Genomic DNA, 14,717 nt, shown 5'->3' with positions numbered 1-14,717 from the left:
ATTCTGAAACCAGAGGCTCAGACCACGGAGAATGACACTGAAGACAATTCAGAGACCTCATCTGATGAGGAAAAGTCTTCCTTGAGGGTATTGCCATGAGGGTATTGATAGAGAAAAACCCTGAGTTTTATTGTAGGAGAGAGAGAGAGATAGCAGCATTTTTCAGCTCTAGAGCAGGAAAAAACTGAAGTCTAATGTTAGTTCATAAGTCCCTTTTATTATCTTTTTTTTTGAGACAGACTCTTGCTCTGTGTTGCCTGGGCTAGAGTGCCGTGGCATCAGCCTAGCTCACTGCAGCCTCAAACCCATGGGCTCAAGTGATCCTCCTGCCTCAGCCTCCCGAGTAGCTGGAACTGTAGGTGTGCATCACCATGCCCAGCTAGTTTTTTCTGTTTTTAGTAGAGACAGTCTTGCTTTTGCTCAGGCTGGTCTTGAACTCCTGAGCTCAAGCAATCCTCCTGCCTTGGCCTCCCAGAGTGCTAGAATTACAGGCGTGAGCCACTGCGCCCGGCCCATAAGTCCCTTCCTTGAGTATCAAGGTTGTTAAAATATCATCTCGTAAGGCTGTCTCTGATCCTTCCATTCAGGGCCAGATGGCACCTGCTGAGAGTCCCATTGAAGCTGGCCAGTATCAAACAAAGAGAAAACCTCCTTAGGTGGGAGAAAGAAAGGAAAAGGAACATCAGGTTGAAAGCTACTCAAGAAGAAAACATGGCAAAAGAATAGGCGCTCAAGGAAAGAACAGAATGGAGCATCTTAGCCGTAACATCTTAAATGGAAATACATTACAAGCAAGACCTTAGAAACTTGAAAAGCCAAAATACGGGTTGTAGTGTCCCCAGATGTATTGTTCTCGAGGTAGAAGCAGAGGAAGACACACGTGATAAACACTAATCATAGCTGTTTGTGGCTGGCATGTGTTTCCACAAACACGAGTAGTTTAATAAACCCCAGGGCTGTTCATTTCAGTGTAACTTAATTCAGCATATAATTTACTTTACAAATTTATGCTCAGAACTTTAATACCATATATATTTGTGTGTATGGTATTTATTTTTAAACGAGTACTAAATTGTAAAAATTAAAAAGAGCTAGTACTAAAAAGGAAAAACAAGCCAGCCATGACGGCTGACACCAGTAATCCCAGCACTGTGGGAGGCCAAGTCAGGAGAATTGGTTGAGGCCAGGAGTTCGAGAACAGCCTGAGCAAGAGTGAGACCCTCATCTCTATAAAATAAAATAGAAAAATTAGCTGGGTGTAGTGGCACATGCCTGTAGTCTGAGCTACTTGAGAGGCTGAGGCAGGAGGATCACCCGAGCCCAGGAGCTTGAGGCTGCAGTGAGCTAGGCTGATGCCATTCCCCTCTAGCCTGGGCAACAGAGCAAGGCCTTGTCTCAAAAAAAAAAAAAGGGGGGGGGGAACCAAATACTACATCTTCTCACTCATAAGTGGGAGCTAAATGATTGGTATATATGCTCATAAAGTGGTGTAATGGACATGGGAAACTAGGACAAGGGTAGAGTCTATTGAGTACAATGTACACTATTTTGGTGACAGGTGCACTAAAAGCCCTGACTTCAGCATTATATAATTCAGCCATGTAACAAAAAAAAACTTGTACCCCCTAAATCTATTGACATTTTTTTAAAAAGGAAAGAGAGGAAGGAAGGAAGGAAGGAAGGAAGGAAGGAAGGAAGGAAGGAAGGAAGGAAGGAAGGAAGGGAGGGAGGGAGGGAGGGAGGGAGGGAGGGAGGGAGGGAGGGAGGGAGGGAGGGAGGGAGAGAGGGAGGGCAGGCAGGCAGGCTTTGCATCTTTTAATCAATGTTTTATTGATTCCTTATCAAAATGAAAGCCGTGACATTTGGGGCCAGACTGTAATAAAACAAGCAAGAACAGTGTCAATAAACATAAAGCTGAAATCTCACACAATTCTCAGATCTCAGAGATGTTCAATTTATTGCCCAGGTAACCACTTCGCATCACAGCACGCTGCCGTGCCTCCCGGCGCGGTGTGAGAGCCGGGTCTGCCCGAGCGGGCAGCGGCCCAGCCTGCCGTCTTCTCTTCCGTGCAAGGACAGGCAGCGACAGCGCCACTGGCTCAAGTTTCCTCAAGTCCCAAAGTCACTTTGCTCCATCTTCAGATTGCTTAGCTCCTTCTCTTGCTAACCTGTCAGCCTCTTCATTGCCTACAAATCCTGCGTGACCAGGAGCGTCATCCACTGAATGTCCATACCCTGGGGGAGCTGCTCCAGCACCACGAAGTCCTCTTTGCTGATCGCCTCTTTCCCAGGACTTGTCTTCCAGCCTTGAACCCCGTCAGTTGGTTACACCATGTATACTAAACATACTGCCCGTAAATAGAGCCAGTTTACTGATGATTTGAGCCTTGGCTTGTTCAATGGCTGTGCAGGCTGCATGAATTTCTGCTCTTTGGTTGGTCTGTCGCCCAGGAAGTCTAATGCCTACGTTCAGGGGGACGGCCCGGACCCCGGTACACACCGATGCCTGCCCGCGCCCTCCTCCGCCCATTACTGGAGCAGCAGCCATCGGTGTACACGACGACCAAGTCTCCCATGTAAGAAAATGTGTCTTGGCCGGGCGCAGTGGCTCACGCCTGTAACCCTAGCACTCTGGGAGGCCAAGGCGGGTGGATTGATTGAGCTCAGGAGTTCAAGACCAGCCTGAGCAAGAGCAAGACCCCGTCTCTACTATAAATGGAAAGAAATTAATTGGCCAACTAAAAATATATAGAAAAAATTAGCCGGGCATGATGGCGCATGTCTGTAGTCCCAGCTACTCGGGAGGCTGAGGCAGGAGGATCGCTTGAGCCCAGGAGTTTGAGGTTGCTGTGAGCTAGGCTAATGCCACAGCACTCACTCTAGCCTGGGCAACAAAGTGAGACTCTGTCTCTAAATAAATAAATAAATAAACAACAGTTTGTCTATTGCTACTTGCTACATCTTGCATATTGCTACTGCTACTTGCTCAAACATTGGTATATTTCACACTTGCTTTGTGTTCAGGAATGAGGCACCAGTGTACGGTTGCTTTTCTCTAATTCATATGATGTTATGATCCTCCAATTGGTGGGTGCAAGAGATTAACTAGACCAGTCCCCTGCCTTCCATGAGGGGATATGATGTTGTTCCCATCTTTTTTTTTTATTTAATTTTTTTCTTTTTTAAATTTTATAATTTTTTACTTTTAAAATTTAAATGTTTAAAATTTCTTTTCATCCAAGCTGTGTTATGTTGTTCCCATCTTGCAGAGGAGCTCACTGTGGCCCTCAAAGCCAATCTGTTCACCTAAGGGGGAGAAAATGGAAGATTTAATGGAAAGTGAGAATTGGTAGGCCATGGGATACATTGCTCAAAATAATCATAACAGCTAAGCAACGTCAAAGGAGGATCAGATTTCAGGTTTCCTGCTTCCAAATCTAGGGCTTTCTGACTACGTCATCATCTTAATCGATTTAGCGTCTCCTTAGCTCTTCAGCTGTAGGTAGTGATGCTAACTGTAGCAATGAGCAAATACTAAATTAAAAGGGAAAAAAGCTGTGAGGACCATTTTGCACATGTCTACTTCTGCAACAGTTTGTTTGCGTTCATTTTTGTTGTATTTCTTTTTCCCTCTGCTTGTCCATGGCAAATATTTACAGTAGAAAGAAAAAAAAAAACAACATGATTTTTCCTGCTTGAATATCTGTGGGAGTCGCTGCGGGGCTGGGGTCCCCGGCCTGGGAATGAGTAGTCTATCCCCCACATACCTTAATCCCTGCCTGGGAGGCCAGATATTTTAGGACGCCCAAGGACATGTGCACCATACCTCTTTCAGCCCCGCAGCCCCTGCACCTGAAATGCAATTTAGAGAGAATTCTTTCCCTTCAACCAAGGTGTGGTCTCCAGCATTGCTTCATTTAAGTGCAAACAGACCTTGAAAGAGCTAACAGACTCATTGTATTAAATAATAATAACTCGCTGTTCCCCCAATCATTGTGATTAAATCTAAGAGAAGATCCCTAACACTTGCTAATCATTCTTTTAACAAAAGATCTCACCCTTCAGCAGGCAACGGTACTGAACCAGATTTGAGAAAATTGCTTTATTTCTGTTGTGTTTATTTTTACACTTGATTTCTATTTGTGGCAAATGCTTTTCCATTTTATGAGGTTATATACAATTTCCTTTTACATTATATTTAAGTTGTTTTTTTTAAGTACATATATTTAACAAAAGTCATTAAATAATAAGATGATACTCAATAATGGCAAGAATTAGGAAGAATGTGTACAAATGACTGAGCATGGAACAATGCCATCCTTGTCCTAGTGATAACTTGGTTTCACATTTTTTTTTTTTAAGTGAGGGTCTTGCTTTGTCTCCCAGGCTGGAGCACAGTGGCAGGATCATAGCTCACAGCAACCTCAAACTCCTGGGCTCAAGCGATCCTCCTGCCTCAGCCTCCTGAGTGGCTGGGACGACAGGCACGTACTCCCATGCCTGCCGAATTTTTCTTATTTTTTGCAAAGACAGGGTCTTGCTATGTTGCTCAGGCTGGTCTCAAACTCCTAGCCTCAAGCAATCTTCCCGCCTCAGCCTTCCAAAGTGCTGGGATTACAGGCCTGAGCCCCTGGCCCTGGCTTAACTTTTAAAAATTAACTTTCAATTATAAAAATAATGTAACCAATTCACAGAAAGTTGTGGAAATATACAAAGAAAGAAAGAAAGAAAAAAGTCCACCATAAACCTTCTACTCATTCATATCACCTATGATCCTATTCCCACTTGAGAAGAGTTTGTTACAGCAAGTGTTACAGCGGGCGGTTCCGAGGACAAACCTAGTGGCACGTGGAGAGTTTATTTGCTGGCAGGTTCAGAGGGTTCTCACCCCCAAATTCTGAGCCCTGTCTACCTGATTTTTCCTACTTTTATTAAGCTGGGGTGGCCCCAGGGTTGGGGGCTCAGGTGGCTGATGTGCCTCCAGGTAATAGGTTAGTTGATGAGCCAGGTAATAGGTTTAGTGTTATGGCGATGTACCAGGTGATAGGTTAGTTGATGCACCAGGTGATAGGTTAGTGTTATGCTGATGCAGGTCTTCTGTGAGGGGCGGGGTCTCAGGTGGCTGATGTGTCAAGTAATAGATGGGGGTTTCCCCTATCTAGTTCACTGGGAAAGGTCTTTAAAAGTAGGACCCCTGGCCGGGCACGGTGGCCCGCACCTGTAATCCTAGCACTCTGGGAGGCCGAGGCTGGCGGATTGCTCAAAGTCAGGAGTTCGAAACCAGCCTGAGCAAGAGTGAGACCCCCGTCTCTACTATAAATAGAAAGAAATTAATTGGCCATCTGATATATATAGAAAAAATTAGCTGGGCATGGTGGCGCATGCCTGTAGTCCCAGCTACTGGGGAGGCTGAGGCGGGAAGATTGCTTTAGCCCAAGAGTTTGAGGTTACTGTGAGTGAGGCTGACGCCACAGCACTCACTCTAGCCTGGGCAATTAAGTGAGACTCTGTCTCAAAGGAAAAAAACAAAAAGTAGGACCCCTAAGATATAACAGATATGGCAGATATGTCTGATAGAGTGAGGACAGGGTTACTAATTAGAAGGAGAGGGATGTCCAGGAATAGGCCTGATTGGAAGATAGGAGGAGGGGAGAGAGTAGTGTAGGGAGATTGTGATAGGAGAAAAAGAGAGATTGAAAAAACAGACAAGAGATTGTGTGGGCTTCGCACAGCGGCTCCTGCCTATAATCCCAGCACTTTGGGAGACCTAGGTGGGAGAATTGCTTGAGGCCAGGAATTGAAGGTTGCAGTGGGCTGTGATGGGGCCACTGCACTCCAGCCTGGGCAACAGAGTGAGACCTTGTCTCTAAATAATGAGTGAATGAATGCATAAGAGAGACTATCAAGGGCACCATTCCCTAAATTTGCTAAACACAGTCATGTCTAGGAGCCAGACATCCTGGTAGGAATTATTGGAAGGAAAATTTATCACCGAAGTGCCTAATGACCACATATGTTCTTTCATGTTAAAGGACCAGCAACCCCTTCCAGGGAAGATGAGGACTAACCGAAGTACATACGAACCGGAGTGGATAACGGTGCAAAATGTAACTTAGGCTGAAAGTGCTTGTATGGTCAGAGATTCCTGTGCCGAGCTCGATGCCTTCCAAGTCACGTCATAAGCATAATAATTATTTCTTGATCTACTGCAATGATCTACCCTACACAGGAATCAAAATTCTTCATGAGTAGCAAGTCTCTCCCAAGAGATGAGATCAAAGCAAAATATGAAAGTTACTTGGTGTAAGCAGAATCAGATCACGAAGTCAGAACTTAATGAACATCTACAATGTGTCAGGCACTGCAGAAACTGCATATAATTTGGCAAAAGATGGACAAGATCAAGCACTTGCCATCTAATGGAAGACACAATAATAGACAAATAAAGACAATTTCAGACCTTCAGACAGAAAAAAGCCTCTATAAACAGAATGTGGTATAGAATAAAGAATCAGAGAATGTGTGTTTGTATGTGTGTGTTCATGCGTGTGTTGCTTCTTTATATTCGGTGATCAGTGAAGGCTTCTTTAAAGAGGTGAAATTGCAGTTAATGCCTGAAGGAACAAGAGGATCCAGAAAAAGGTCTGGAGTGGAGGGAGTGGCACTCAAAGTACCGGGCAATGGTGAAGCAAAGGCCGAACAGTGGGCCTTTTACAGGAACTGTGGACTTGGAGGGTAAGAATGGAGGGGAGAGAGGCACTAGAATTAAATGTTTCTTTTCTTTTTTTTTAAAACAGAGTCTCTCTTTGTTGCCCAGGCTAGAGTGAGTGCCATGGCATCAGCCTAGCTCACAGCAACCTCAAACTCCTGGGCTCAAGCCATCCTCCTGCCTCAGCCTCCCGAGTAGCTGGGACTACAGGCATGCGCCACCATGCCTGGCTAATTTTTTCTCTCCTATATATATTAGTTGGCCAATTAATTTCTTTCTATTTTATAGTAGAGATGGGGTCTATGCTCTTGCTCAGGCTGGTTTTGAACTCCTGACCTCGAGCAATCCGCCCGCCTCGGCCTCCCAGAGTGCTAGGATTACAGGCGTGAGCCACCGCGCCCGCCCTTGACTTTGATACTCTCCATCACATTCTCAGCCAGGCCCGGTTGGCCCATATCGTCCCAGCCCAGTGTCTGTACCAAGCCTGGTTCTGTGCTGCGGGAGCCTGAGGGGTGAAGAAGACGGCCCTGGTCAGGGGTCCTGGTCAGCAGGAGCAGGAGCAGGAGCCAGGGAGGCAGCAGCCCTCACTGCCTCCTTAACAAGGGGCCTTCACCTTCTTGCTTTTGGAGATGGCACCTTCTGGGGGAGACCCTCTCTTAGTTACATTTAAGTTGCGTATTCCTGCCGTCAAGGAATGCTGGTGCTCACTGGAGCCCCAAACTGTCCCAGAACATGTGCTCTGCGAGCCTCCAGTCTCAAGCTCAGACGATGAAGGGCATTTATAAACTCTTCTTTGTTTCTTTTTTGAGACAGGGTCACGCTCTGTCACCCAGGTTGGAGTGCAGTGGCGTGCTCATAGCTCACAGCAACCTCAAACTCTTGGGTTCAAGTGATCTTCCTGCCTCAGCCTCCCGAGTCACTGGGACAACCGGTGTACACCACCATGCCTGACCAATTCTTTTACTTTTTGGTAGAGATGAGGTCTCACTATGTTTCTCAGGCTGGTCTCAACCTCCTGGGCTCAAGCAATCCTCCTGCCTTGGCCTCCCAAAGTGTTGGCATTTGTAAATTCTTAAAGGGTTTATTACTTAAGCCCCCTTGTTCTTAAAAATGCCTACAGCTGCTGAGCTCTCTGACCACTTTCTCCTATCCATGCCCAGGTTGTCAAAAGTTAGCAGTTTTGTCTGAATAACAATTAAATAGAGCACCTTTACAGACTCAATTTATTTGATTCTTGACTATAGAATATGATAAGACTTGGATTGTTTTATGCTATCTGGAGACAAGCTAGCAATTAATTCTATTATCATCAGAGGTCAAATGCTCTCACTGATTTTTTTTCTTTTATATTTTATTTTTTAGAGCAGTTTTAGGTTCACAGCAAAATTTTTTTTTTTTTTGAGACAGAGTCTCGCTTTTTTTCTCAGGCTAGAGTGAGTGCCGTGGCGTCAGCCTAGCTCACAGCAACCTCAAACTCCTGGGCTCAAGCGATCCTTCTGCCTCAGCCTCCCGAGTAGCTGGGACTACAGGCATGTGCCACCATGCCCGGCTAATTTTTTCTATATATATTAGTTGGCCAATTAATTTCTTTCTATTTTATAGTAGAGACGGGGTCTCGCTCTTGCTCAGGCTGGTCTCGAACTCCTGACCTCGAGCAATCCTCCCGCCTGGGCCTCCCAGAGTGCTAGGATTACAGGCGTGAGCCACCGCGCCTGACCTATATTTTATTTTTTAGAGCAGTTTTAGGTTCACAGCAAAATTGAGCAGAAAGGACAGAAAGTTACCATATACCCTACGCAGACAGCCTCCTGTACTATTAGCATCCTACATCAGAGTGGCACATTTGTTATAATGAATGAACCTACACTGATACATCATTATCACCCAAAGTTCATAATTTACATTAGGGTTCGCTCTTGGTCTTGTCCGTTGCATGGGTTTTCACCAATGTCCAATGTCATGTATCCACCATTGTGGTATTATACCGAATAGTTTCACTGCCCTAAAGATCCCCTGTGTTCGGCCTACTCATCCCTCTCTCCTTCCTATCCCCTGCCAACCACTGATATTTTTACTGTCTCCATAGTTTTGCTTTTCCAGAATGTCATATAGTTGGAATATAGGATATCACCTTTCAGATTGGCTGCTAAGTAATATGCATTTAAGTTTCCTCCATCTCTCTTCATGGCTCGATGGCTCATTTCTTTTTAGTGCTGAATTATGTTCCATTGTCTGCATATACCAGTTTATTTATCCATTCACCTACTGAAGGACATCTTCACTGCAACTAAGTTTTAGAAGTTATGAATAAAGCTGCTGTAAATATCTGCATGCAGGGTTTTTGTGTGGACATAAGTTTCAACCTACTTAAGTAAATACCAAGAAATGGGATTGCTGGATTATATGGTAAACGTATGTTTACCTTTGTAAGAAATTGCTAAACTATCTTCTAAAGTGCCTGTACCATCTTGCATTCTCACCAGCAATGAATGAGAGTTCCAGTTGCTCCACAATATCATTAGCATGATTTAGTGTTAGCGTTCTGGATTCTGGCCATTCTAATAGATGCCTAGAGATGATCTCATTGTTGTCTTTTTTTTTTTTTTTTTTTGAGACAGAGTCTCACTTTGTTGCCCAGGCTAGAGTGAGTGCCGTGGCGTCAGCCTAGCTCACAGCAACCTCAAACTCCTGGGCTCAAGCGATCCTCCTGCCTCAGCCTCCCGAGGAGCTAGGACTACAGACATGCGCCACCATGCTCGGCTAATTTTTTCTATATATATTAGTTGGCCAATTAATTTCTTTCTATTTATAATAGAGATGGGGTTTCACTCTTGCTCAGGCTGGTTTCGAACCCCTGACCTTGAGCAGTCCGCCAGCCTCGGCCTGGAACAGAAACTTTTCTAAAGAAGACAGAAGAATGGCCAACAAACATATGAAGAAATGCTCAACATCTCTAATCATCAGGGAAATGCAAATCAAAACCACAATGAGATATCACTTAACCCCAGTGAGAATGGCCTTTATCAAAAAGTCTCCAAACAATAAATGCTGGTGTGGATGCGGAGAGAGAGGAACACTCCTACACTGCTGGTGGGACTGTAAACTAGTTCAACCTCTGTGGAAAGCAATATGGAGATACCTTAAAGCGATACAAGTGAATCTACCATTTGATCCAGCAATCCCATTGCTGGGCTGGGCATCTACCCAAATGATCCAATGACACTCTACAAAAAAGGCACCTGCACTCAAATGTTTATAGCAGCACAATTCATAATTGCAAGGCTGTGGAAATAGCCCAAGTGCCCATCAATCCAAGAATGGATTAATAAAATGTGGTATATGTATACCATGGAGTACTATTCAGCTCTAAGAAACAACGGTGATATAGCACATCTTATATTTTCCTGGTCAGAGCTGGAACCCATACTACTAAGTGAAGTATCCCAAGAATGGAAAAACAAACACCACATATACTCACCAGCAAACTGGTATTAACTGAGCAGCACCTAAGTGGACACATAGGTACTACAGTAATTGGGTATTGGACAGGGAGGAGGGGGGAGGGGGGCGGGTATATACATACATGATGAGTGAGATGTGCACCATCTGGGGGATGGTCATGCTGGAGACTCAGACTTGTGGGGGGAGGGGGGAAAGGGCATTTATTGAAACCTTAAAATTTGTATCCCCATAATTTGCCGAAATAAAAAAAAAAGAAAAAAGAAATAAATAAAAATGCTACTTTGTTATCTTGTATCTGTACTTTAAGTAACGTTTTAAGTTGAAATGTCATTATTTCTTTATCTGAAGGATTCAAGGAAACAGGACCCCAGTGGCTTGGTGGTTTAGGAAGAACACTTGGCGATGGTGGCTCACTAAGTTTGGCTCCAGCATAGTTTTGATTAGCTTGAGATTTAAAAAGTAAGCTGGGACTTGATAAACTGGAGTTCCAGTTTTGATTATTTGGAAAATTTTTGTTCTTTCCCCCATTTTGCATGGCCTGCCATGCAGCTGCTGATGAGTTATAACCATGTCCTCTTTCTTTTTTCTTATGAACAATCTTCATTTGGAAATTCTGATCCTTGGTCGTCTATTAAGTGGTTGTTGGTTCTTACTAACATTTCTGGATTGAGGGGCTGGAATGTTATACCTTTCTGCACCACCTGTCTTCAGCTTCTTTGTCACCTTTCAGCCTGTTTTTCGGATTGTAGGATTTCCACTACCTGTCCTCTTCCTTGTTGCCAAGCCCAGGATAATAGGCGTTGCTTTCTGAAGGATCCTTTTTCCTTTGTCTCAATACAGACGTTTTCATGGGCCGATCTGCTGAGTTCAGCCTAGGAGCTGAGGCCAACATCTGAGTCTCCTCAGCACACAGGTTTGAGAGAAGCCCTAGCGACTTCGATCGAGCCCAGCTCGGAACTGCGAAGGCAACCCCCCTCTCGACAGGGAAGCCTCCCTCCCTTTCCAGGGAGAGAGGAGGCATGGATCAAACAAAGCCCATGAGCACCGATGCGCTAGTTGCTCACCACCTAGCGTCTCCTGCCCAATCTCCTCCTTCTGCCTCTACCGACAAAATGGAGCCCATTTGTCTTTCCTAAAGAAATCTATTTGTTCTTCCTTAGGAAATCCAGAATATTTCACCCCAAAATATGCCCACTTGGTGTATTGATTATTTCAAGCTGAAAACATTGGACAAACTGTAGTAGGCCAAAGGACTATGTGACTTGCCATTTCCTTCACGCAGCAAGCCATAAACACTTGTTTGGGAGGGGTGCCTTTCCCCATACCAGGGCAACGAAATGATCCTTATCACCAGAGACTGGGAATGGACCCGAATAAGCAAACTCACTGAAGTGACACTTCCACTAGCTTCACACGTCCCCACCTACCTCCTAGTGACTTCCCTAGAATCTACTGCCCCTAGTCCAGATCCCTGTGTCCTGTCACTTCGTCACAAATTTATTGTTCTTTGTCCAAAAATATTATAAAAGCTTTCTGCTTTGGCCGTTTCTTTGGATTTTACTTGCTTGGGGAGATGTTCATGTAAAACTAATAGAACTTACATGCTTTTTCTCCTGTTAATCTGTCTTGTGTCAATTTGGTTCCTAGACCCAGCCAAAGATCCCACTTAAGTAAGATGGAGAAAGGTGATTTTGAAACTCTCCTACAAACTCATAGAAGCCTTTTGCCTACTAAGTATGTAAAGTCCACATTCTAACCACCCCTTTGAGTTACTTATCACTGAGCACCCTGCATCTGTGTTTCTTGCGCACACAAAATAAACTCTGTCTATTCTCTTGTTAATCTGTCTTTTGTCAATTTAACTCCCAGGCCCCAAACTACTGAACCTAAGATGATAGAGGAAAAGTTTTTCCTCCCTGACAAGAGGAGTCAACAAACAAAACAGATACGAATCCCTGTCCTCAGGTAGCTTACATTCTAGTGACTCTGAGGGTAACATATGTACAGTTCATACTTACCACGTAAGTGGTGGGGTCAGGCTTTGAATTTATGAATGTTTGACTGCAGAATGCACTGAAATTTAGGGAGAGCTTGAAAGCTTCTTGGAGTGTTTAGTGCAACCAAGATACCAGTGTAACGTATTATGGAGATAAAAGGAGATAGACCTTCAAGCACAATAAATGCTAAAGTGAAAGTTATTATCTTCTGTTTAAAATATAATATTTACATTAAGTGCTTTCTAGAGTTTATGGTTTTGTTTAATTTTTAATTTTTTTTTTTTAGAGGCAAGGTCTTGGTCTGTTGCCCAGGCTAGCGCAGTGGCATAAGTGTAGCTTACTGCAGCCTCAAACTTCTAGGCTGAAGTGATCCTCCCACCTCAGCCTCCTGAGTAGCTAGGACTACAGGTGCACACCACACCTGGCTAGGTTTTCTCATTTTTTTAAAGATGAGGTCTTGAAATCTCATTATGTAGCCTAGATTAATCTTGAACTCTTGGGCTCACGCAATCCTCTGCTTTAGCCTCCGAAGTAGCTGGGATTATAAGTGCCAGCTGCCATCCTAGCTGAGTTTAAGTTTCTTTTCAAAGTATCTTTACAATGATATTATAGGAAGTATATGAGAGCAACAGAAATGGCCATCTCTTCTCACCCACCCCACCCAATGTAGAATTAGGCAAATAGGACTTATTGCCCTGAAGAGCCAAACTCTGTATCAAACAAGAGAAATATGCAAAGTCAGTTAGGCTCCCAAGGAAGCTATCTAAGGCATGAGCAAAGCTAAATAAAAAATGTGTGAACCACAAAGAAGAGGCCTTGGCCGGGCGCAGTGGCTCATGCCTGTAATCCTAGCACTCTGGGAGGCCGAAGCAGGTGGATCACTCAAGGTCAGGAGTTCGAAACCAGCCTGAACAAGGTGAGACCCCGTCTCTACTATAAATAGAAAGAAATTAATTGGCCAACTAATATATATAGAAAAAATTAGCCGGGCATGGTGGCGCATGCCTGTAGTCCCAGCTACTCGGGAGGCTGAGGCAGGAGGATCACTTGAGCCCAGGAGTTTGAGGTTGCTGTGAGCCAGGCTGACGCCACAGCACTCACTCTAGCCTGGGCAACAGAGTGAGACTCTGTCTCAAAAAACAAACAAACAAAAAAGGTGAGAATTGGTCTCATCCATAAAAAAAAAGAAAAGAAAAGAAAAGGGCCTGTGATCTACAATGGCAATGAGGGAGAGAAAAATAAAAGAAGTAAATATTTGCTGTTCAGTAGGAGGAGAGGTATGTAGGCACACTTTTAATCCTCTAGGCAGGGTGTTGTCAGGGAGGTTTTAGAAACTTCTTTGTGGATTGGCCTTTGGAAATGGGTTCAGCTTAAAAAAATATTTGCTTCTATTAAAAGATATACTTAGCCGCATTAAAATTTTGAAGAGTTTAGGGTACAAAGTTACCCTAGATAGGAGGAATAGGTTCTGGCATCCTATTGCACTATAGGATGACTTATAGTCAACAATAGCGTTCTGTCTACTCCAAAATAGCTAAAAGTGAGGATTTTGAATTTTCTCACCATAAGGAAACAACAAGTGCTGGAGGTGATGGATATGCTAAGTATCCTCATTTGATCATTACACAATGTACGTATGTATCAAAACATCACACGGTACATATATGTACCATATATATGTACAATTATTATGTGTTGATTAAAAACAAAATAAAATTTATTTTAAACATTTGAGGAGTTTATTAGAGCAGACAGCAATTCATGAATTGGACAGCACCAGATTTCAAGGAGTTTGGGGGCTCCACAAAAGGGGTGCCAGGGGAAGAGTTTGCTAGGGTGTGTGCAGAAGCAAGGCAAAGGAATATTCGATTAGTTCAGGTGGAACAATGGGCTTATTTGGATCATTCCGGCGAACAGTCCCTAGCTAGAGGTTTGTTGGTGGTTTCCACTTGGTTAAGGTTAAGTTTCATTTTACTGTTTACACAGAGTAGGATTTCAGTTTGTTCACATGGGAACCAAGGGGTGCTGGAGCTGCCTCAGCCTAGTGGCCAACAATTAATTATTTTAACACCTCCTGTGTGAAACTTCACCGAAATGTCCCCCCATGCAGAGCGCTCTTAATAAGGAGCTTGAAAATATGCCAAACTCTGATTTCTAATCCAGACTCTATATTTACTAGCTATGTGATCTTAGGCAAATGGACTTAATATCTCTGTGTTTAGGCTTTGTTGCCTGTAAAATGGAGACAATATTAGTATCTATCTCATAAGGTTTTAGTGAGGATTAAATATAAAGCCCTTTGGCTGGGTGTGGTGGCTCACGCCTGTAATCCTAGCACTCTGGGAGGCCGAGGCAGGAGGATCCCTTGAGCTTAGGAGTTCAAGACCAGCCTGAGCAAGAGTGAGAGTCTGTCTCTACTAAAAACATAGAAAAGATTAGCTGGAAGTGGTGGTGCACACCTGTAGTCACTGGTACTCAGGAGGCTGAGGCAGGAGGATCCCTTAAGCACAGGAGTTTGAGGTTGCAGTGAGCTGTGATGAAGCCACTGT

The 14,717-nt window shown here is 44.0% G+C and overlaps 2 pseudogenes; both read right to left on the bottom strand.

The window, feature by feature from the left end:
* Positions 1 to 2,063: 2,063 nt before the first annotated feature.
* Positions 2,064 to 7,654, bottom strand: LOC105869172 (ribonuclease H1-like; annotated as a pseudogene).
* Positions 7,655 to 7,797: 143 nt separating this feature from the next.
* Positions 7,798 to 11,021, bottom strand: LOC109730844 (proline-rich nuclear receptor coactivator 2-like; annotated as a pseudogene).
* Between the last annotated feature and the right edge of the window lie 3,696 nt (positions 11,022 to 14,717).

This window comes from Microcebus murinus, chromosome 5 (assembly GCF_040939455.1).
Source record: "Microcebus murinus isolate Inina chromosome 5, M.murinus_Inina_mat1.0, whole genome shotgun sequence".
NCBI classification, from domain to species: domain Eukaryota; kingdom Metazoa; phylum Chordata; class Mammalia; order Primates; family Cheirogaleidae; genus Microcebus; species Microcebus murinus.
Note: the sequence above shows the minus strand (reverse complement) of the source record. Positions and strands in the feature narration are given on the sequence as shown.